The sequence below is a fragment of the Drosophila kikkawai genome, chromosome 3R, assembly GCF_030179895.1.
Source record: "Drosophila kikkawai strain 14028-0561.14 chromosome 3R, DkikHiC1v2, whole genome shotgun sequence".
In the NCBI taxonomy this organism is placed as follows: Eukaryota; Metazoa; Arthropoda; class Insecta; order Diptera; family Drosophilidae; genus Drosophila; species Drosophila kikkawai.
Window position 1 is genome coordinate 5,845,898 of NC_091731.1, and position 24,431 is coordinate 5,870,328.

The 24,431-nt window shown below is 43.2% G+C and overlaps 1 protein-coding gene and 1 long non-coding RNA gene across 2 annotated transcripts in view; one reads left to right on the forward strand and one right to left on the reverse strand.

The window, feature by feature from the left end:
• The window catches only part of lovit (loss of visual transmission), a 464,165-nt gene that overhangs the window by 349,511 nt on the left and 90,223 nt on the right, over nucleotides 1-24,431 (forward strand). The gene's annotated exons all lie outside the window — the stretch shown is intronic.
• Nucleotides 17,755-18,310, reverse strand: LOC138928981 (uncharacterized). The gene is made up of 2 exons (XR_011445392.1): nucleotides 18,094-18,310; nucleotides 17,755-18,027 (listed from the first exon to the last, which is right to left on the reverse strand). It is a non-coding gene; the product is annotated as an uncharacterized lncRNA (long non-coding RNA).

Here is a 24,431-nt window from a genome sequence, read left to right on the forward strand (position 1 = left end):
CTAATTCTGACCAGCGAAACCTACTACGAAAATGCCCGGAATACTCACAGACAGCAAAATCGGAGGTAACACTGGTGGCCATAAATATTGTCACAGGCTTGAAATACTCGCCGACGGCACTGTCGCAGCTAATTCTGACCAGCGAAACCTACTACGAAAATGCCCGGAATACTCACAGACAGCAAAATCGGAGGTAACACTGGCAGCCCTAACTACTGCGCAAATGCCCGGAACACTCGCAGACGGCACTGTCGCGGCTACTTCTGGCGCGCAAATCCTACTACGAAAATGCCCGGAATACTCACAGACAGCAAAATCGGAGGTATTACGACCAGCCCTAACTACTGCGCAAATGCCCGGAATACTCGCAGGCGGCACTGTCGCGGCTACTTCTGGCGCGCAAATCCTACTACGAAAATTCCCGGAATACTCGCAGACGGCAGAATCGGAGGTATTACGACCAGCCCTGACTACTGCGCAAATGCCCGGAATACTCGCAGACGGCACTGTCGCGGCTATCTCTGGCACGCAATTCCTACTACGAAAATGCCCGGAATACTCGCAGACGGCAATATCGGAGGAATTACGACCAGCCCTAACTACTGCGCAAATGCCCGGAATACTCGCAGACGGCACTGTCGCGGCTATTTCTGGCACGCAATTCCTACTACGAAAATGCCCGGAATACTCGCAGACGGCAATATCGGAGGAATTACGACCAGCCCTGACTACTGCGCAAATGCCCGGAATACTCGCAGACGGCACTGTCGCGGCTATTTTTGGCACGCAATTCCTACTACGAAAATGCCCGGAATACTCGCAGACGGCAATATCGGAGGAATTACGACCAGCCCTGACTACTGCGCAAATGCCCGGAATACTCGCAGACGGCACTGTCGCGGCTATTTCTGGCACGCGATTCCTACTACGAAAATGCCCGGAATACTCGCAGACAGCAAAATCGGAGGAATTACAGCCAGCCCTAACTACTGCGCAAATGCCCGGAATACTCGCAGACGGCACCGGCGCGACTAATCCTGTCGAGAAAACTACTGCGCACATGGCCGGAATACTCGCAGACGGCACGATCGGGGCTTGACACTTGTACCAATAATTCTAACACTTTGATTTCGAGTTACTTTACTTTTATTTTCTGGATTTTTCCTTTCTAATCCCTAACTGTCCCTGTCGCACTCGTTATGCTCACCCTGCTTGCCGAAGCCAGTGTTTCTATGTCTCGTTGGTCGCTTGCTTCCACTTCCTGGCCACGCGTCGGTTGGATCTTGAACTTGGGTTTTCGTTGTCGTTTTCTCCGCTTCGCCAAAAACTTCGAACTTTTCTCGCGCGCACAAAATTTCAAGTCCCGGAAGTTAGTGTGGCTGTTGGTCTCGTTGCCAAGAAACCTCCCCTGTGGGATTTTATCGGGGATTTCTTCTTAGTATTTTTCCATGGCGTGATCGTGGTTGGTGTCCTGGCTTCGGCGGGAAATTCAACTATTCTCCTGACTTATTCGATAGTTTTGGGTTGCCACTTAGGGCTAACTTAAAAATTATTTACTTCAAGTTTTGTCTCTTAAAACTACTGCTGTATATACGCTTAAAAACTATTGAGTATGAACTTAAACTACTTAATTCTAACTATATACATATAAGAAACGTAAAAAAATGTGAAGGCCAAAATGTGAGTCTTCACAACGGTGTTAAAAGGAAAGCCGAGAATGTGGTTCGATTTTAAATGCGTTTATTGTGGTAGCAAGAGCGAACGAGCTGCTCCGTACCAGCGATCAAAAGCGAATGTAAAAGATGAGAACGCGTAAGTCCGAGAGAGCAGTGAGCGCAGTCGCTTATCTCGGCTTATCTTTTGCAAAATAGATAATTGGGAGCTTTTGTTTACATTGTTGTTGTCAGAGATGCTGACCAAATGGCAAACAATAAATGATTTTAAATTGATATTAAGTTGATTGCTGCGGCTGCTCCCAACATGCTCCCCCCGTTGGAAGAGTCATGCTTCCAAGTGAAGTGGTTTCCAGGGGCAGTACCGCAAGCTTCCTCATTGCCCGCTTGCATAGTCCAGAGTCGGTTCGGATGACTGCAACTCGTTCGACGCCGTCCTCTCCGGCGACGGTGCTCTCGACCCTGCCGAGGCGCCACCGCAAAGGGGGTACGTTGTCCTCCTTGATGAGGACCATGCTGCCTGCCGGTACGTTGCTCACAGGAAGGCGCCATTTAGTCCGCTCCTGCAGCAGCGAAAGGTAGTCGGCATTTGGCATACGCGCTGCCACCGGCTCAAGCGATCGATGTTCAGATGGGTGACATCAGGCTCATCCATTGCAGTGAATGTAGATCCAATGAGAAAGTGTGCAGGAGTAAGAACATTAATGTCATCTGGGTTTTCTGAAATGGGACAGAGCGGTCGTGAGTTTAAAATTGCGGAAATTTCACAAACTAAAGTGCGCAGTTCATGAAATGTTAGAATTGATTTTCCAACAACACGGACGAGATGATATTTTGCGGATTTGACCGCGGCTTCCCACTGGCCACCGAAGTGCGGAGAACGAGGTGGGATGAAATTCCAGCGGATCTCCATCGACGTAAGGGAATTCCATAGCTCCATGTTTTGAGGATCGCTCAGAAACAGCTGCCGAAGCTCAATTAGCTCGTTTTTGGCTCCCACGAAGTTCGTTGCGTTGTCTGACCAAATAGTTTGAGGTTTTCCCCTCAGGCTTATAAATCGCTTCAGGGCTGCTATGAACGATTGCGTTGAAAGGTCTTCGACGACTTCCAAGTGTGTGGCCTTGCTGACGAAGCAAACGAATATGGCTATGTAGCACTTCGTAGGGGGCCTGTTTCTGACCTCTAATTTCGAATAAAAGGGGCCACAAAAGTCCACTCCAGAGATGACGAATGGGCGATTCGGCTGCACTTGGTCCTCTGGGAGCGGCGCCATGATGTGTTCTACTAGCTTGGGCTTTAATCTGAAACATTGAATGCACTTGTTGATGACAGCAGAAACCGTTTTTCGCCCTCCAATGGGCCAGAATCTCTGTCGTAAAGCGGCTAACAAGCTCTGCGCTCCTGCATGAAGGAACTTGCGATGAAAATGATCAATGATAGCTGAGGTTATATGATGAGACTTGGGAAGAATCATAGGGTGCTTGGCATCGAAATCCAGCTGCGAATTTTGAAGGCGTCCGCCGACGCGCATTAGACCTCCTGCATTTATAAATGGGTTTAAGGACAGAAGTTTACTTCTCGGCGACAGCTTCATCTTCAAGGTTAATGCTTTGTGATCCTCGGCAAAGTGCACGCGCTGAATTCCTTTAATAAGTAGATGAGTCCCACCTTTGATTTCCTCGACTGTAAGCTCTCCTTTATGCCGTACTCGATACTTGCTGACCCTTTGAAGGAACCGATATATATATCCGAAGACTCTGTAAATCCGTGAGGGTTTTCCGGACAAAAAATTCGAATAAAAAAGGCGACTAGCAACTAGCTGCCTAGCTGGGGAATTTCCACTCGAAGCAAAGGAAAGAAGACGAGAAGAACTGCAGTCGCACGAAAAAGTTTTATTGCGCTGGCGCAGCCAGCAGTTCCAAAGGTTAATCGGCTACTACTTTTACACAAGCAGCGTCCGAATTGCCTCGCTATGAAAGCTATACGTTTCGGCTATTCAGCTCGGCTGAGTGCAAGCGATAAGCTTTTTGTTTTACATTGTTTACGTTTAGTTCTATTTTTTCTTCATGTAAATTCATTTCTAACAATAATATCAATCGCTAATCTAGTGCTCCAACATTCCGGCCCCGTTGAAGGCCTCCGGCGCTTTAACCTCCTCGTTAGGAGCGATGTTTATCGGCAGCAATGCCAACTTCTGGATGGCGCGCTTGATGACGCCTCCTGACGTCTGGATGTGTGCTACACGCACTTTACCGTCCGCGCCTACTGTTGTTGCCACCACGCGCCCTGTGAGCCACCGTTGTGGGGGCGAGTTGTGCTCGTGTACGAGCACCAAGCGTCCGACCTCCAAATCGCTGCATCCGGTGCTCCACCTGTTGCGCTGCTGCAGGCTGACGAGGTAGTCCTTGGACCAACCGTCCCAAAACTGCTGCTTGAGAGCGGACAGCATTCGCCACCGCCTCAAGTACTCGCATCCGCCCTTGCTGGAGGTTACGCCTGTGTCGGACTCTTGCGGCAGCGAAAGAAGAGCCTGACCGATCAGCAGGTGTCCTGGTGTCAGCGCCTCTCCATCGTTGGGATCGTTGCCAGGCGATGCGATTGGTCGAGAATTGAGCAGCGCCTCTACCTCGACCAGGTGGGTGCTCAACTCGTCGGCCGTTAGCTTGGCGTTGCCGACCCCTCTCAGCAGTCGATGTTTGGCGGACTTGACGGCTGCCTCCCACAGTCCTCCGAAGTGTGGTGACCTCGGCGGTATGAAATACCACTCGACGCCTCTCTGAGCCGCGTACCCTCTCAGCTGATCCTCGCTGTGGTGAAACGCTGCGTTCAGCTCCTGCAGCACGTTGCTCGCTCCTACGAAATTCGTGGCGTTGTCGCTGTACACCTTCTTCGGCAGCCCTCTCCTCCCGACGAACCTTTTAAAAACAGATAAAAAACTGTCAGTGGATAGGTCTATCACAAGCTCAAGGTGAACAGCCTTTGACGAGAAACACACGAAGACGGCCACATAAGTCTTAATCGGGGGTTTACCGCGGATCTTCAATGATACATAAAATGGACCGCAGAAGTCTACCCCACAAACCAAAAAGGGGCGAGCCATTTTGACCCTATCGGCGGGTAAATTACCCATTATCTGGTCCATTAGCACTGGTTTGTACCTAAAACAGTGTACGCAGCAACGGACAATTTTATTGCATGCTCCTCGAGCATTGATGAGCCATATCTGCTGTCTCAAGAGCGATACCAAAACCTTGACACCAGCATGGTAATGAGTCCGATGTAGGTTGCGAAGATACAACGAAACAAATTCTGACTTCGATGGCAGTAACAACGGAAATTTGGCATCATACGGAATTGGCGCGTTTAATAATCTTCCCCCAACCCGAATTAGTTGAAACTTCACACCATCTATTTCGCTGGAGTGTATGAAAGGATTTAGACGTTGTAGATGTGGACTCAAACTTTCAGATTTCTCTATCTTGACATATTCTGACTCAAATTCAACTCTTTGCAAGACTTGGACCATCCTAAGAAACGACAGCTTCAGTTCGTTGGCCGAAATAACAACATCGCGTTGACGCTTCTTCCCTTGAATAAATCGATTTACGTATGCCATGATCCGCATTAATTTATTAAATGACGAACATCGTCCAACAAGTTCAATAAAGACATTCGGTTGGTTTTTTGTGACGGAACATACTGCTACGCTTTTTTTATTCTCGGACAACTGTAACTCCTGTGATACCTCAACCTGATGAGAACTAGGCCACTCGTCTGGATTTCGCAGTAAGAATTCAGGTCCATTTTCCCATAGAGTACGCTTCAAACCCTCTATATCTGTTCCACGTGACACTAAGTCAGCCGGATTCTCTTCTGTAGGCACATGACGCCAGACTATATTCTCTGAGAGTTCCTGGATTTCAGCAACTCTATTCGCGACAAATGTTGCTAAAGTAGACGGATCCCTCTTTAACCAGTATAGAGTGACTTGGGAGTCCGACCAAAAATTAACGCTCTCCAACTCTATCTTGTGTAGCAAAGGAGATACTTGAGTCCATAGCTTGGCCAGCAAATGCGCTGCACATAATTCGAGCCTTGGAATTGATTTGGTTTTTAGCGGGGACACTCGTGACTTAGCGGTTAGCAGCCTCGATAACCTATTTGTCCCAGCCACCGTGCGAACATAAATGCAACAGCCGTAGGCGTGGCTCGATGCGTCAGCAAATCCGTGGATTTGAACAGCGTCATAGGCCGACAGACAGATATATCGAGGAATGGATATCTTGTCAATCTCTGATAAATTCTGCTTAAATTCGTTCCAACTTGTATGCAATTTCATGGGAACTGATTCATCCCAATCTAGTTTTTGTCACCAAAGCTCCTGAAGCAGAATTTTTGCTCTTGTGATCAACGGACACAATAGCCCCAAGGGGTCAAACAAACGAGCTGTGACGGACAAAATGTTGCGTTTCGTGGGAGGTAAGGATTGAAACGAATCCTCCATACTATAATGAAATGCATCATTCTGAGGGTTCCACCTCATTCCAAGCGTCTTAACGACTCAGAGGTGTTAAATATAAGAGATTTTTCTGGTCCCTGGTTAGTCATCAAACTTGGATGATTTGTTGCCCATTTGGCTAGATGGAAACCCCCTAACTCCAAAACCTCAGTGACTTCCTTGCGAATCACTTCCAACTCGTCCAAACTGTTCGCTCCTGTGAGCATATCGTCGACGTAAAAGTCGCTCGAAATTACTTCCGCTGCCACCGGATGTGATTTAGCGTAAATTTTTGATAGCTCAAAGAGACAACGAATGGCTAAGAATGGAGCTGAGGCTGTCCCATAAGTGACAGTGTTTAGGCGAAAGGTTTGGAGAGCTTGAGTAGATTTTTCCCTCCACAAAATTAGTTGGAAATTCCGGTCTTCATTGGCAACGTTTACTTGCCTATACATCTTTGAAATATCTGATGTCAAGGCATATTTGTTCAATCTAAATCTTGCCAAAATAGCGTAAAGCTCCCTCTGAATAGTTGCACCCACCATTAGTGTCTCATTTAATGAGATCGAGGTTGACGTTTTGCTTGACGCATCAAAAACAACTCGCAACTTTGTGGTGCTACTATCAGGTCTCAGGACACATTGATGTGGAATATAGTAGTGTTGTCCTGGAGGAGGCGTTGGAAGCCGTGACATGTGCCCAAGATTAAGATACTCTCTCATAAACTCGTGATACATGTCTTGCAACTCGCAGTTATTCGCAAGTCTGCGCTCCAACGAAAGAAATCTGCGTCTTGCCGTTTCGAAGGATAAGCCTAGAACACTTGGATTTGTCTTGAATGGCAGCTTCACCGCAAAACGACCTGAAGAAAGTCTTTTTACTGTGTGCTCGAAATGCTTCTCACAAGCAACTTGTTCAGCTGTGTAAACAGCCTTCGATCTCTCAGGGACTTGTTCCAACTCCCAAAATCGTTCCACCAGAGAGTCGAGAGAACTTATATTTTCACTGACAGTGACGCTGCCTACTTGAGCTTGACTCGCTAAGCGTTGAGTGTACTTTCCCGACACAATCCATCCTAATAATGTTTTCTGAAGCGAAGGATGGTCGGAACCCAATTTTATTTGGCCTACGCTTAGAAGTTCAAAAAAGGATTCTACGCCAATAAGCAAGTCCACTTTTGCGGGCTTGTGAAAACGAGGGTCTGCCAATTCAATGTTTGCTGGAATTTTCCATTGGGCATAATTGACCTCATAGTCAGGTTGATATGATGAAATTGACCTTAACACCCAAAAATCGGTTGCGAAACTATGAGCATTGACGCGAGAGTGAATTGACGTGTGCACCTTGTGCCGCACTACCGAATCGTTCTTCCCGACAGTAGTAATATTCAAATAAGACTCCTCCCTATGTAGCCGCAAACGTTGTGCCAAATCTTCGGCCATAAAGTTTATTTGCGACCCGGAATCTAAAAGAGCTCGTGCTAATTGAAACTGTCCGAATCTATCCCGCACCTTAACGACGGCAGTGGCAAGAATCACTTGGTCGCTACTTGCAACATGACATGAGTGGGCTTGATTTGAATGATCAAATGCTACAGGAAACGACTGTGACTGCACTTGAGAACCTGATCCCGAAGCTACAGGTTGCTGCTCTACCCCATATCTGTGAAGAAGTGTGTTATGAGGCTTAGAGCAGACGCGACAGTTTGTTGCTTTGCATTTTTTAACTGGATGACCAGGATTTAAACAATTTATGCACAGCCGATTATGTTTCGTAAAATCAAAACGCTGAATCACGGACAGAGCCATAAAGGCTTGGCAACTACCTAAATTATGATTCGTCGCTGAGCAATATTGACATTTCGAATCTGGTTTGTGATCTGCTTTTGTGCATGAGAATGACGATTTTGAGTATCCCTTATTCGAACCTTGGCTAGGCTTCCCTTTACTTTTCGTTGATTCCTCAGCAGCTAAATGCTGGTATCGCCGATTCAACTGAAACGCACAATCAGACCATGTTGGCAACTTATTGTAATCTAGCTGCTCCTCAAATCGGGATTTTGTTGTGTGATCTACCTTGGACATAGCTATGTGAATAAAAATTGCATTATTGATCTCCTGTTCACTACCCAACGACTGCAATGATGCATACAGAGCCGATATCTCATCAACAAGAGACCTCAAGCCTGATGCAGAGGGTTTCGATACCTGGGGAAGGTCAAACAACTGAGAAATCGTGTCGAAGAAAATCAAACATTTATTGTCGTACACGTTTTTCAAGCAAGCCAATGCTTTCTCATAATTTAACTCGGAAATTTGAAACGCCTTTACAGTTCCTAATGCATCACCTGTTAGACATGTAAGCAAATGGTTGAACTTTTCTACCTTTGTAAGGGATGGATCGTTATGAACTAAACTCTCGAATAGACTTATAAAATTTTTGTAGTCCGAATGTTTTCCACTAAACTTCGGCAGATTCATTTTTGGTAATTGCGATGAATGACGATAACCACTGAAATCCCCTTGACTAATTCACTGAGGTTCAACTTCTATCATTGCGGAGCGATACAATGCCTTTGTAATGATACATGCATCCTCAACCGACGCTCTCAGATCATTTTCTGGGTATAGTATATCAATGTCTGCCTGGATATCCATTAGTTTTTTACAGTACGATTAGAGAAGTTGCATTCGATATTCCATTTGAATTTTGTCGAATGAAATAGTTCTTTCCTCAAATGCCTTTTTCATTCGCTCGATGTCACTCAGAACCATATCGTGTTTCTGCATAGCCATCAAAAGTTTTGCATTTGGCTTTGCAGCCGAATCTCTTTCAGCCATTTTGAAATTGATTGGGAATTAATAAAAATGCTCCAAATGTAAATGATTGGCACTAAGTTTTAATAAATCACTTTCGCAAATGATTCCGTAATTATTATTCACTTGATACAATTTCGCCGATACCCCAATATTAAATTTTATTAATATAAATTCACAAGCACACCAAATTTTATTTGGGTTATATAAGGGTTAATAATGCCAAAAACCACCGCCGAAATTAAACACCAAGTTGAATTTTATTTGACAAATAAACTGTCCGAAAATATTTAAGTGGATCCCATACGGGTTAAAGATGCCCACAAGCACCGCCAAAGCCAGAAACTGTATCACAATTAATGTCGCACGTAAATACATACATATGTACATATAATAATATGTGCAGAATTTAATTTCACTGCCGAGTTTTGCAGGAATTTTACTTTGAATACTGTTCGAATACCACTGACAGAGTATATGCTGTCGAAATTAACCGATATGCCACTATGTACGGTTTGAAAGCCACTGACCAGAGTATATAGCTCAAAAATAACTGCTCTGCCACTGCACAAAAGGTAAATGAACTTGGCGGCAAAACGCTGGTATATAAGTATGTAGATATGTATGTATTTAACTGTACCGCACGCACATCAATTTTCTCACAATTTAATTCCAAAAATTATTAAAGGCTGTTCACTTTTTATTTGTTTATTTGGAGGTTTTATATGTTGGTTTTAAATTGGTTTTCCAATATACAAAGTGCCAAGAATTACAGCCAGATAATTGCACACAAACACACGTAACGTGGAGTGCTTCCAAGTTTTAATTTTTGGCACTGAATACCTGATCGTTGGGCATGATTTCCAGAACTTTCCTTTTTTCCAAAATTTGATCCAATCCGATCCAAGATTTGCCGAGTTCCGCCAGCTAGGTTTTTTCGCCAAATATATAAAAAAAAACGGAACAAGTGCCGAGACGACGAAAATGCACTATTTTTGTTCGTTTTTTCGACGCGAAATCGAAAAGCTAGTCGTAGTCCCTGTTCGGGCGCCAAAATGTAAATCCGTGAGGGTTTTCCGGACAAAAAATTCGAATAAAAAAGGTGACTAGCAACTAGCTGCCTAGCTGGGGAATTTCCACTCGAAGCAAAGGAAAGAAGACGAGAAGAACTGCAGTCGCACGAAAAAGTTTTATTGCGCAGCCAGCAGTTCCAAAGGTTAATCGGCTACTACTTTTACACAAGCAGCGTCCGAATTGCCTCGCTATGAAAGCTATACGTTTCGGCTATTCAGCTCGACTGAGTGCAAGCGATAAGCTTTTTGTTTTACATTGCTTACGTTTAGTTCTATTTTTTCTTCATGTAAATTCATTTCTAACAATAATATCAACCGCTAATCTAGTGCTCCAACAGACTCTCTGCATTCTCCAAAACGAGTTTCCAAACTTGCAACTGTGTGAGATGTCCATTTCCTGCGACAGCACCAATGCGCTGCGTCGACGCTCAGAAAGTTCCTTGACAGGGGGCGAGTCATCGGGCCATGTAGAAGAATCAGTGAGTACGAACTGCGGTCATTCACTCCAAAGTTTTGATTCCATCAGCTCAATAGGGGTACATCCACGAGATAAGATGTCCGCCGGATTCTGCCGTGACGGTACGTGCCTCCAAGTCATTCCCTTAGTTCTTTCCTGTATCTGCGAAATCCTGTTCGAAACGAAAATGTTAAAATCTGATGGAGGTTGTCGGATCCAAGCCAAGACTATTGTCGAATCTGACCAACAATGAAAGGTGCAAGATCGAGGTGCGATTTGTGCCACTTGAGAGACAAGCTCAGAGAGTAAAAGAGCTGCAGATAACTCTAGCTTCGGAATCGTGAGGGTCTTCAAGGGTGCGACTCTTGATTTCGAGCAAAGTAGGTTCGACGAAACGATACCTTGGTTCTCTGATCGAACATAGATGCAAGCTCCGTAAGCTGCCATGCTTGCATCGCAAAATCCATGTATTTCGCACGATGAGTTATGCCGTAGAACAAAGCGTGGAAACCTCAAACAAGCAACTGTGGCGATCTGCGACATGTGCTCCAACCAAGCGGAATGCAAAGATTGCGGCAGGGATTCATCCCAGTTGAGCTTATCCTTCCATAAGACCTGCATGAAAATTTTAAGCTTGGTTATGATTGGGGCTATTAGTCCAAGGGGATCGTAAAACTTAGCGATAGCAGACAGGATGCTGCGCTTGGTTGAGGGTTTTTCTGTCCATTCGTTTGAGAAGCTGAAAAGCAAGCTATCCGATAGCGTGTCCCAAGATACCCTAACGCCTTTGTAACGTCGGTTCCGTCGTGGAACTTTAAAGTTTTCTCCCGATCCGAGTCATCCACTCCTTCTAGCGCAGCAGGTTCGTTGGAACACCATTTGCGAATTGGAAAGTGTCCTCTTTCCAGGAGCGCCTTGATTTGTTGACGAATTTCAACTACCTCCTCAATGGTGTCTCCTCCTGCGATTAGATCATCCACGTAGAAGTTTGTGCGTATGATTTTAGCTGCTACTGGAAATTCCTCTTCTTCATCGTAGGATAGCTGCTGCATTGCACGAATTGCCAAAAAAGCAGCAGGCTTCGTGCCATAGGTTACGGTGTCAAGCGAGTAAACTTGAATCTCGTCTTCTGGCCGATCGCGCCATAGAATACATTGCAGAAACTGATGGGGATGCGTAACCCGAACGCAGCGATACATTTTGCAAATATCTCCACACAAAGCTACCTTGAAAAATCGAAAACGAAGCAGGGTAGTGAAGATTTTTGGTTGAATAGAAGGACCAGCGTAGAACAAATCGTTCAACGAATATCCCGAAGTGGACTTCGCCGAGCCGTTGAAAACAACTCGCAGTTTTGTTGTTGTACTTTCCAATTTTTGGACGCAGTGGTGAGGTAGGTAATACTGATGAGGCGCAGCATTTTTAGTTGTTAGAGACATGTGACCAAGGTTCAGGTACTCCTCTATAAAGGCTTTATACTGCGACTTTAGCTCTAAATTTCTAGCTAATTTGGTCTCGAGTGATTTAAAACGAATAAGTGCACGATCATACGAATCTCCTAGAGCATCGAAACTAGTTTTGGCAGGAAGTAGTACCGAATATTGGCCAGATTCAAGCCGAGTGTATTCCTGCTGAAATAGCTGCTCGCATAGAGCTTCTTCTTTCGAAATGGTTTTTGTGGAATCTGCGCAGTTGTCTATTTCCCAAAATCTCTTTAGTATCTCAGAGATCGATTCCGACTCCGAATGAGTGCTGGGCTCTTGAGATAAAGAAACTAACGATGAGCGAATGGAGGATCCTACCGATAGACCCCCTGAGACGATCCAGCCAAGTCTGGTTTTCTGCAGAGTGGGTAAATTGCTGCCTAATCGAATTTGTCCAATACAAAGTAAATCGAAGAATATGCTTGCTCCAATAAGCAAGTCGATGCGTTGACTTTTGCGGGTCGGCGAGCTCGAGATTTTCCGGTATTTTCCATTCAGACGCGTTGAGATCGAAATGCGGGTGGTAATCGGTGATTGATTGGGTGACTGCAGCAGAGAGCGAACTGCTATACTTTGCGTTGCTCGACTGAGCGAAAATATGAACCGATTTATCCGAAGCGAGCGGGGATTCACCGATTCCTGATATGGAGATGACTGAACGATGGATTTTGAGCTGAAGCTGATTGGCGAAACGAGATGTGACGAAATTGATTTGAGAAGCCGAATCGAGCAAGGCCCTGCATGGCAAGAACACGCCAGAGCGATTTTTTACGTAGACTATGGCGGTGGCAAGCAAGACGTATTCGGTTCTAGTCGGCGATGAAGCTAACGGCGGCGTTTTGGACAAGGCTACAGAGACGTGAGATGATCCTTGCGGAAATATTTCTGGAACAGGCTGGGCCAGGGTTGGAACGGGATTTGTTTCCAAATGAAGAAGACTATGATGCCTCTGGTGGCAGTATCTACAGTTGCCAGACTTGCATTGCTGTAGGCTGTGTCCCTTTCGTAGGCAATTGAGACAAAGATGTAACCTTTTTGACTCTCTATACCGCTGATTGGGGTTCAATCCTAAGAACTGTGGGCATTTTGTCAAATAATGTTCCCTAGACTCGCACAAGGTACATAATGGCATAGCTGATGATGAAGCAATGAGGGTGCTACGACAGAATTTGTTAGCTACTTTTCCAACCTGCTTGCTAGGTGCTTGGTTTACCATAGCGTATTCCAAATTTTCCATCATGCGGCATCTAAGGTCCAAGAACGTTGAGAATTTATCCCAACTTGGCAGCTCCTTGGAAGGTAATCCTTCTTCCCACCTCTCCTGGGTCTGAACGTCCAGTTTTGAAGCGATGAGATGAATTAAGAGGCCGTCATATATTTCCTGTGTAGAGGCCATAGTAGCCAGGGCGCGAAAATGCGAATTTGCCTTGTCGCTTAACTGCCGCAGACTACTTGCGGAGCCCTTCTCCACTCCGGGTAGCTTGAATAAAGACCGAACATGTGCCTGAAAGTGCAATAATTTATTATCGAATCTCGACGTTAACAATTCCAAAGCCCTGTCGTAATTATTTTCCGTGGGCTCCAGCGAGCGAATTGCGTCCAGTGCAATGCCGTCCAAATATGCGCGAAGATGCTGAAACTTTTCCACTTTTGTTAGATCTTCGTTCTTTCCCACCACAGTGTTGAACATGGCGTAGAAATCCGGCCAATCGATGTATGCTGAAGCTGAAATTCCGGTAGCCTGGTGGGCCGCGAATTGCACTTGAAGGCGGCTGCGTGTCCACCGAGGATGCCATGCAACTCAGTTGAATTTGCCAACGACTTTCTCTTCTCGCTGTTGAGATGGCGGCAGATTTTTCCTTTCGTCTCACAACATGCCGTGGTAATGGTTAAGCGCGCATCTGACTCCAACTCCTCAAGCACAAGTTGTTCGAGGTTAAGTCGAGAGCTGTCGAAGTCAGAGTACATGCGCTCGATTAGGTCCAACCGCACCTGCAACTCACTTTCGTCGAACTTGGCCAACTGCTCCTCTGTCAAAAAAGAATTTAGGGCCGCCACCTGGCGTACCATAGAATCTGCCTTAGCCCGATAAAACTCCTCGCCGTTTGGTGCGTGAGGCGCGAGCTCAGGTTTTTTCGTATGTTTGGCTCTCATTTTTAATTTTTATTTGCCGCTTGTAGGGTATACGAAAGTCACCGCACGAAATTTCCGCTGCACCTGCACTTGGGCCAGCGAGAACCAAAGCACGAATTTGAGGGTAATCAAGGAGCCGAAAACAACGGGCAGCGACCTCTGCCTGGCGAGCGAAGTTGCGTAACACCTTCCGTAATGCAGAAAAATTCAAACTGTACAGCAGCCGATTCTAACTGTACAATGTATGTATGTATGTATGACGGTATGTACGAATACCGGGCGAAGCGATGCGAAAAGAGTTTGTGTGGGTATGGCCCTGCAGCGACACATGCAAAGGGCGCGTAGAATTATTAAAACTATATTTAATAATTGCTTAACTTTAACACACGTTCACGATCACGTCGGGGTCACCAAATGTTTAGAGGAGGCATTAATTTATGCCACCTTTTTTTGCGAATAATTAACGAGAGAGAATTATGCGTGTGTCAGAACGGTGTTAAAAGGAAAGCCGAGAATGTGGTTCGATTTTAAATGCGTTTATTGTGGTAGCAAGAGCGAACGAGCTGCTCCGTACCAGCGATCAAAAGCGAATGTAAAAGATGAGAACGCGTAAGTCCGAGAGAGCAGTGAGCGCAGTCGCTTATCTCGGCTTATCTTTTGCAAAATAGATAATTGGGAGCTTTTGTTTACATTGTTGTTGTCAGAGATGCTGACCAAATGGCAAACAATAAATGATTTTAAATTGATATTAAGTTGATTGCTGCGGCTGCTCCCGATACCTCGAAAGTTATTAATTCGGGAGTGAGAGTGGAGTCGACCGCTATAAGGACACTTTCCCCACGTCTGATAGGCCGATATAGCCGGTATACTGTGAACACAGCTGGAAAAACTTCGGAGCTCAGAATCTCCGGCTTTAACCAGGTTTCTGTGAACACAATTACTAGTGAAGCAAATGTGACACTATCAGAATACAATTTAGGAAGCTTACTGCGTAATCCTCTTGCATTCTGATAGGAGATACCAAGAGAGTTGGCTAGTTTTTTGGACGGAATTGACAGACGTAGAAGGTGCATTGGGCAAATCTAGCCTAGGAAGAGTAATTCCTACAGGCCGCTTTTTCTTTTTCTTACCTTCGAACTCTTTGACAACCACATGCTGTGGCCAGGTTTGGGCAGAGCATAGTATGCCAAAGACTTCGTCAATAACATTTATCTTGAAAGAAGAAATGTTCCTAGGATAAGAAAATTAAAATTTTTCCACTAGGGACTAGGGCTCTGAGAGGAAAACTGTTGGGACCCCCAGGGGACAACACGGAAATGGGTAACACCGGGGGCACGGTCTCACCCGCGACACATTCGGATACCGAGTCTTTTCTAGCACTCGATCTCAGGATTCTTGGAGTTTGTCCTGAGGTCGAAGGCTGTATCGAGGGAGGCTGCTGTTGAGAGCCTGTCACTGGTGGCTTGTATCCGCCAAGATGCTGCCCACCAGTTGCGGTTTTTTTGCGCCTAGGAGACTCATTTAACAGCTTGAGGCTATTAAATTGAGTATCCAGCGCCAAGAGCATATCTTGAGTTTTGCGGAAACTCAAAAATAGCTCTTTAAAACCACCCCTGGTTTGCCGCATGAAAGACATCATTTCCCTCTCCACCTCGCGGCAGGCCTCGCAGCAGTAACGTACGCCGATATTTTTGGCCACGTCATCTACTCTCCGTGCAACAACGCCAATGCACTTGGCATGTACTATGTTGTCACACAGCCAACAGGTGATGGTGAGTTCACCGTAAGTAATATTTTTCTTACAATTTTTGGCGAAGCAGACCATATTATGGGACATAATAAGGACTTACCACTGTACTTCCACTATTTAAGAGAGGGCGCAAGGGATTAAATGCAGCGGAACGTGAAGAGCGGGGGGCAAAGAGCAGGAGAGCGAGAGATAAACACTGAGTAGAACCGTTTATAGCTGTCGCGGCAACGCAAACAACAACAAACGCTAAAGGCACAAAAGGGAATGCAAAAAGAGCAAAATGCAAAGCAACCGCAGAAGCCCAAACTAAAATGCAATTTAAATTGAATTAAATAGCACAAAATAAACAAGTAGCATGCACACGCGAAGTGAACGGGAATTATTAGAAACACCAAATATGAAATGTAAATAAACCCCGGTGGTTTTTAGGAAAATTTTACACAAATCGGGAGCTCAAGAAAAAAACACGTCCGTTCCCTTTGAAAGAAGAATAGTCCGAATAGGAATAAATAAAACTATGGGTTAAGGAATAAATAAGAAAGAATAGAAGCTAACTTAAGATTTGTTATTTGTAGTTTGAATTAAATGTAGAACCAATGAATCTAAAATTGGAGAAATGGACATATAAATGAAATAGAAAGTTATTAATTATGAATTTTGAATAAATAATTATAATTATGTCGGACACGTACTTATTTATGTGGTAGAGTTAATTTCACTCGACCAAGGGACAATCTGGAATTCAAACAACATTATGATAGGGAGGTTAAAGACTTGTGGAATAATTAACACCTTAATTCTTAATATCTATCGGAGTCCTTAATATCTATTTAACTTGTAGGCGTGCATCCGTATCGTTTATACAAATTCATTCTCCTTTATTTTTCCGTAGTTCAGATTTGATTTTTACTGATTTGTTTGAATAAGCCGCACGAATTAAATTAAGAAGCGTCGTACTACCCCTAGCGACGTATGGTGAGCTAGTCTCGAGCCTAGCAAGAGTGCGCATCTCCAGCTAAGGAAGTACAAGGTCCTCATTTGTAGTAATTACCGTCCACTATAAAAGGCTAACTAGAAAAAAACCCTTCAGACTACCAACACTACAGAGAGTGTAGGAGTAAGCAACCTTAGAATGTTTTACTTACCGTATCAACGGCAAAAACAACAGCAAACGAATGAAGCACACAAAGAAAAACTATTGTTCCCGCCAGAAAGGCGCTTAATTTCTGGAGGCAGTGTGATCCCACTACCAGCCTCCAATGATCCCGTAAGCGCTCTCTTTCTCTCCCCCTCCATCCGGACTTTCAGTCCATAGAGCTTCCAATCCGCTCTCCCTAGCTTTAGTTTTTGTTCTTTGTAATTAGTACCGCACCAAATAAGTTCCAAGTACATTATTGCTGCAGGTCATACAGTTAGGTTTTGCAAAGCCCAATTCGTCTAACTTTTCTGTATGCTTATTGTCTAAATCCAAGTCCGATTAATCCGACACTACGCCAGCATAATAACTTCCAATTCCAAATCCAAAATATTCGTTTTCTATTTCTATTTATATTTTCTATTTGTGCCAAAATCCAAATTGTGTGTGTAAATAAATGCAATAGCCACAGTGAGAATTTAACTCCGTATAGTTCTCAATTCCTCTTTGTTAACTGTGTTCCCGCTAGCATTTATTTACATTTACATACATACATATTCAATACAGTCCACTCCACAAGACTACAATCGCCGTCAACATTGACATTTCCCCAGTCCTAGAAATTATATCTGAGGCCTAAGCCACAGTAAAACTTTCAATTCCGAATTATTCTTAATTCCTTTTCGTTTACTGTATTCCCGCTAGCATTTATTTACATTACATACATACTACAAATACAGTCCACTTCACTCCGAAACATATATTTACAAATTTACAACAAATATATAAATACATAAACCTTAACCTAAATTCCAAAACGTTCTACATACATACAACAATTACTGTCCGCAGCTACTACAATTACACATATATTTAATTCGTACATATGCTGTTGAGCCGGCTTGAGGTCAGGGAGGGGGGTGGAGTATAAACATAAATAAAAAGCTTTTTATTCAGTTTTAGTCCGATATATTTCGGTTGAACTAACGTCAACCGTCTTCAGGGCAACTATAACAATGTTAAACAATTAATCAACATAAAATTTACAATAAAAACATAACTTTTTTAACCTACATTATTTTACACGTCCGCTCTGTTCGACGTGGAGTTTTGTACTGTTTTTATTTCGTCATGGTATATCTCGTCCGATATGTTTATCGTATTTGTTATTTACTTATTGTATTTGTTTATTTACTCCTTTGCTCTATCCAGAGCTGCAATTACATATATGTACAAACATACAAAATCGTCTGCATACGACGCTCCGATATTTGGCAATTTTTCCGCCTCTCCTTATCTCCGCTATTTTGCACTTGCATACGGCAAGTGCACAAAGATACACACACACGTATTGGTTCTGAAATACAACACCGGTCAATCAAATAAGACCAGACAAATAAAAATAACTTTTTTTTTTTATGCTTTGCTTTTATTTATTGAATCTTCTCATTTATGAGACTAACAATAAGTGTATCAAATCTTACAATACTACCTAACTAGCAGTCATGTAGACTGGTACAGAGTAAATGGCCCTGAATATTTATGGATGGGTTGGAAGGTCGTTGCGTAGTAGATGGCTTCTTCTGGAAACCCTTGCTAGAGAATTTGGATGGACAGAGAGTTTTTCCTTGTAGGACGCTTTTTGTTTTTTTATTTCGTTCTTAACTGCAAGAATGCCGACATCCCTTTTGTGATGGTCAAAGCTTATGTTTTGTAACTCTCTTATAAAAAACTGAAAAGCTCAGAAGATAAACCCGCGCTTGTAACCTTATCTTGTCAGCAAAACCGTAATATTGGACTATAAGCTTACGTTAATGCACACTCGAGAGTAATTGCGTAAAGTTTAAGGCCTGGCGATTTAGTTGAATAAAGCCTCTGAGATCAATAAGATCGTTTCTGCTGCCAGACATAAAGTGAAGTGGTTACATCACCTTTTTTTCACCTAACACGTGTTTTTTTTGCACTTGCCAAATTTGCATGGCAAATAAAATTTTAATTGAGTGCTACACGTATTATACCACCTAATGGCAGGAAGGATATTTGTCTAACAATCATATTTGATAATACAAAAAAAAAAAATGGAAATCATTTCTTTGAAATCCGTCAGGTAAAGCTTGTTTTTTTTTTAAATAAATATTTTTTTTGATTAATTGAAATAATCCGTACAGGATTCTGGATATATATTATTATAAATATATATAGTCGATTTGGAAATTTGTCCCAAAGCAGTGGACAACTTGATAGAGCCCACCAAATAAATATGTTTTATGGCTTGATCAATTACGTCACACCATGTGCCTTACAACACGGGAGCTGCTAATTATTTGAAGACGAAAAGCAATCAAGATCCAGACGGCCAGTTGCAACATTTTTTTGAGGAGCACATTTCTTAACCTAATTATTATTTTATATAACATCTATTCTACTTAACCTAACCCTGATAAAAAGCTCACACCCACACAGCTACAGGCCTGCATGCATACGTGGGTAACAAGTTAAAATTAAAATATTTATCAGGAAATATATAAAGAAAAACTAATAATATTAATAATGGAGAAGTACATAAATCTGAATTAAAATTTTTTTTTCGTCACTCAAATATTTGAAATTTAAATGAATTAATTAATCAAATTACTTACTACTATTCTTTGTTTTATTAATATTAAATAATTTAAGCATTAGACTAAGCCTATTGTATGATCCAATTATTATTGTCTTGTTGACTTCGCGAATTAGAAATGACATTGAAATGAGCTTGAAATTTGTAAAGATAAGGGAGTTAATTAAAGCTATGAATTGTATACGAATTTAAAATGAAGAATTTTGATTAAAAGGTGAATAAGGGGTGTTCGGCTGGGGGGGGGGGGGATTCTTCCTTCAATATCCAGATAAGCACAAAACTATTAAAAAACACTCCCGCGCCGCAGTCAGCGAAAACACCGTAGAAATAGCGAAAAGTCACCACCAAACGAAGAGAAGTAGTAGGCCGGGGGGCGTGGTTATTTTCAATATAAAATAGTCTGGACTTGGTCCGCTTTATTAGAGTTCAATATAGGAATTATATTTACAAGCGCAAGTGGGAGATCAAACAACTAGGAGAGCGGGAGCGGCCGCTCAGCGATGCGACGATCGGCCAGTGCCGAAGCATCCGCTAGAAGAGCGAGAGCAAGCGGAGGAGCTTTGAAGACGCGGGAGCGCTTCGGAGTCGCGGGGGGCGGGAACATAAGCTCCTGACCTGAACATTCTCCCCCCCTTGCGAGGATACGCAGCAAAATATCAGAAGTCCTTCGCTCGAGAAAGTGTTGGAGTCGCTGAGCGGTCGTCGGCATGTAGAAGTGTGTGATGATCCTGTCCACACGACTGGCATCGGTCGTTACTACGGCAAGATCCTCCAGAATGGTGGTGGGCCAAGCAGTTGACGCAGTATTTTCTGTCGATGACTGCCTGGAGCCGTTTCTTTGCATCAAGTCGAAGAAAACGGTGGCACTTCCGAAGAGGATGGTTCCCTTGACAGACTCGGCATTGGTAGGATGAAATACCTCGGGAACGTCTGCTTTTGTTGTCGTTGTATGGAACCCAGTAGTTGAAGGAGTCGGCGGCATTGGTCACTCGTGTAGAGAACGACGAAATCCGCTGGATAGGTGGAGATATTTGTCGGGCGTCATCACGAGGAATCGGAACACTGGAAGATGAGTCGCTTGGATGCAACAAAGTGTGATGTCGACCGTGGCAAGTAAGACAGTTGTGGGCGCTTGTGCAATTACGGAGTGGATGACCGCTTGCAAAGCAATTTAAGCACAACTGCTTTTTCTGGATATAAGATGATCGATCGACTATCGTCATCTGAAGGAAGCGTGGACACAAACGCACTGGATGGTTCTCTGCAGAGCACAAATCGCATCTTTTGGACGTATGTAGAATCCTCGTACTAAAGGATTGTAGTACTCGTGGCGATGGGTTGGAAATTGTCGGTTTAGATGAACGAAAGTGTGTCACAGTAGGCTGGATAGAATCTATGGCTTCCAGAGTTCTATAGCGCTCTGTTAGGAATGAATCAAGTTCCGGCCACGTAGGAATTTCGGTTTTTTGTTCGATGGATTGCTCCCATAATGAAAGCGTCAGCTTTGGAAGTTTTGTGGAGCACAAATAAACAAGGAGGCAATCCCAATTCTCAGTAGAAAGGCCGGAAATTCTCAGCGATGTTAGACAATTTTGGATTGTATTTTGCAGCTCCTTCAAGGCTGCCGAGGATTCGCGTTCAATGGACGCGATGTTAAATAATTTCTTAAGCTGATTGTTTACTAACGCGCGTTTATTTTCGAAACGATCGTGAAGCGCTGACCACGCGGATTGGAAGCCATCATTGGTCAGTGAAGATTTAGAAACAATGGCGTGAGCTTCGCCGCTAGTTTTTGCGTTTAAGTGGAAAAGCTTTTCCACTGGAGTTAACCTTGAATTATTTACATAAATGGCCGTAAACAGATCACGAAAAGTGGGCCAGAGCAGATAATCTCCGTCAAAGATTTCTGTGTCGCATGGCGGAAGACTGCAACCCATCGAGAATGTCTCTGTCGGCGGAGCTGTTCTTGCTGTGGAGGCGGACACACGGTCGATGTCTTCGTTCAGCTTGGAAGCACATCTTTCGTACACCGCATAATAGTGTTCGTATTTATTTTGAAGTAGCGGAAGATTTCCGCTACTTCCCTCTTGAAGAGCTGCTCTGGAAACGGTCTCATACTCCCGTTCAACCTTTTCCCATAAGGACTGGATCTGATCTCGACGGATCTTTAATGTGAATGAATTGGGCTTGGAAGTGGATGCCGCAAAAATCTGGTTTTCAAATTGGATGAGACGGTTGCTAGTTGCTATAAACTCAAGCATAGCAACATCTAGAGGGCCGTTGGCTCTGGATATCTCCCTCTTCTGACTTGCATCTTGGGGAATTGACCTTTGTCCTTCTGACATATTTATATTCCTTAGGGAGTAGGCAGGAGTGACCAACTAAGTAGTTGAATGAAGCTGCTGGATTGAGCAGAATTCTCAAAATAAAGGATGTTCGCAAGAATATGCTGTAGAATTCGAATGGTAGAATTATTTGCTCCCAGTACCGTCAACTAAATCGAAGGAGTAGCAATGTGAGACGGTAAAATCGAAACAAATATGGATTGCAAGAATATGCCGTAGAATTCGAATGGTAGATGGTAGATGGTGGAATTAACCAATCTCAGAATTGCAAGTAAATAAACTGGAAAAAATTTACTTGATGTAGAAGCGACGAGAATCGAAAATATATGTAGTGGAACCAATATTAATTGGAGCAAGTGCGACGAGAATCGAAATTTATTTATATTTATAAATAATTGCGGAATGGAAATGCAGAGTTTTTATTATTTTCGTATTTAATAATAACCCAATGGAGTACCCTTAACAATTGCGGATATTTAATCGAGTGCAAAACTTTAAAAGTAATTGATGATCAATTAATTGATTAAATATTAATTAATAAAAATATTAATTATGAAGAAAAAATAATTAGATCGAAATGGTGGGATTGGAACACCTGACACTTTTTTCCCAACACAAAGTTCGTTGGGTTACGCTGCCGGCGATGTAAAGCTCTTGTGTATGTATGTATATGTATGTAAGTAGACAATTATATGTCGCGGCGGCAGCGGAACTATGCAAGGCGCAATAATGAAATGCACAAAAATACGGACACTGGTTTACAAATTTTTGCAATTTTGTATTCTTTATTTATTATATATTTTGATTTTCTTGTTTTATATTTTTTTAAATGTTGTATGTAATGGGGAAGAAAATATAATATGTAATATATGTATATTATATGGAGAAAATATAATCTGGATTTATAATATAATAATATGTATGTATATATATGGATGATAGCGGACTGTATTTTGATTATTAGTAATTATTGGATTTTTATTTTCTATCGTGCTTCATAAAAATCAATGTCTTTATGTAAGCCGATATGTATGGACGTATGTATTTAATTTTATTCTTATGTAGGAACCGTTTTGTACATTGATGTACGGATAAATGCCAATATGTATAGAGGAAAGCGGAATAACAAGAATATGGCGACGTTCAAAACGGAGACGGATTGAAAATTTGCAAATTGTAGGAAATGGAAAATTCCTCAACTGCCGTTGTCAGGAAAACTCGCACTTGGAGTCGACACGGAAAATTAATCTTGCAGCAGAGTGACCGAAATTAATTGTTCGGACTACTGCTGAAGATCGGCAGCGAGGGGGGCGACGGAATACGGAGTACTTATCTTGGAAGCAGAGAAACGCCGAGAACTGCTGGTGAAGTGGAGTTGTAGAAAAAATCCGGAATCCAAAATCCGGCTCGAAGGACCAAATGTTCAGCTGGGGGGGGGGATTCTTCCTTCAATATCCAGATAAGCACAAAACTATTAAAAAACACTCCCGCGCCGCAGTCAGCGAAAACACCGTAGAAATAGCGAAAAGTCACCACCAAACGAAGAGAAGTAGTAGGCCGGGGGGCGTGGTTATTTTCAATATAAAATAGTCTGGACTTGGTCCGCTTTATTAGAGTTCAATATAGGAATTAAATTTACAAGCGCAAGTGGGAGATCAAACAACTAGGAGAGCGGGAGCGGCCGCTCAGCGATGCGACGATCGGCCAGAGCCGAAGCATCCGCTAGAAGAGCGAGAGCAAGCGGAGGAGCTTTGAAGACGCGGGAGCGCTTCGGAGTCGCGGGGGGCGGGAACATAAGCTCCTGACCTGAACAAGGGGTTCTAAAAAGAAAAGACACACATTAATTCAACTATTGGTTAACAAATTATGCCTTAATGAAAATTGTTAACAAGGTAGGGTGGGTAGTAAAGGGCACTAACATCTCCCCTTAACAAATACACAATACGCATACATTAACTAAACAAATTTAACACCTGGCTAGGTTAGCACATTTCTCTTGTCTGTGTCGATAACTAGAGTTGATAAAGAACCCCCTCCAATCCGACGAAGTCCTAGCCGAAAACGTCCCAGTGCTAACCGACACTCAATCACACTCTAGAAAATGAGAAGACTCCTGTCAACCAAAGACTCAGTACAAAAGTGGCGCCCAACGTGGGGCAACGAATGATAAAAGAAGGCGACAGATATTTTAAATTTGAATTTAAAATTAACACCAACACCCTTTAAGCCTTATTCGATCCAATTTTTTGTCTGTGCGAACTACAATTATTGTTTGAAAATTTCTGGGATACAGTTTATGTAAAGTATTCATATCTTAACATGGCCGTCCGAATATTATCTAAACAATAATTTATGAGCAAAGAAATAAGTATTTTGTAAAAGGAATAACATTGCCTGTGGATTTCTTCAAGGTTATTATGCAAGCCATTAACTTTGCTGCCCGGAAC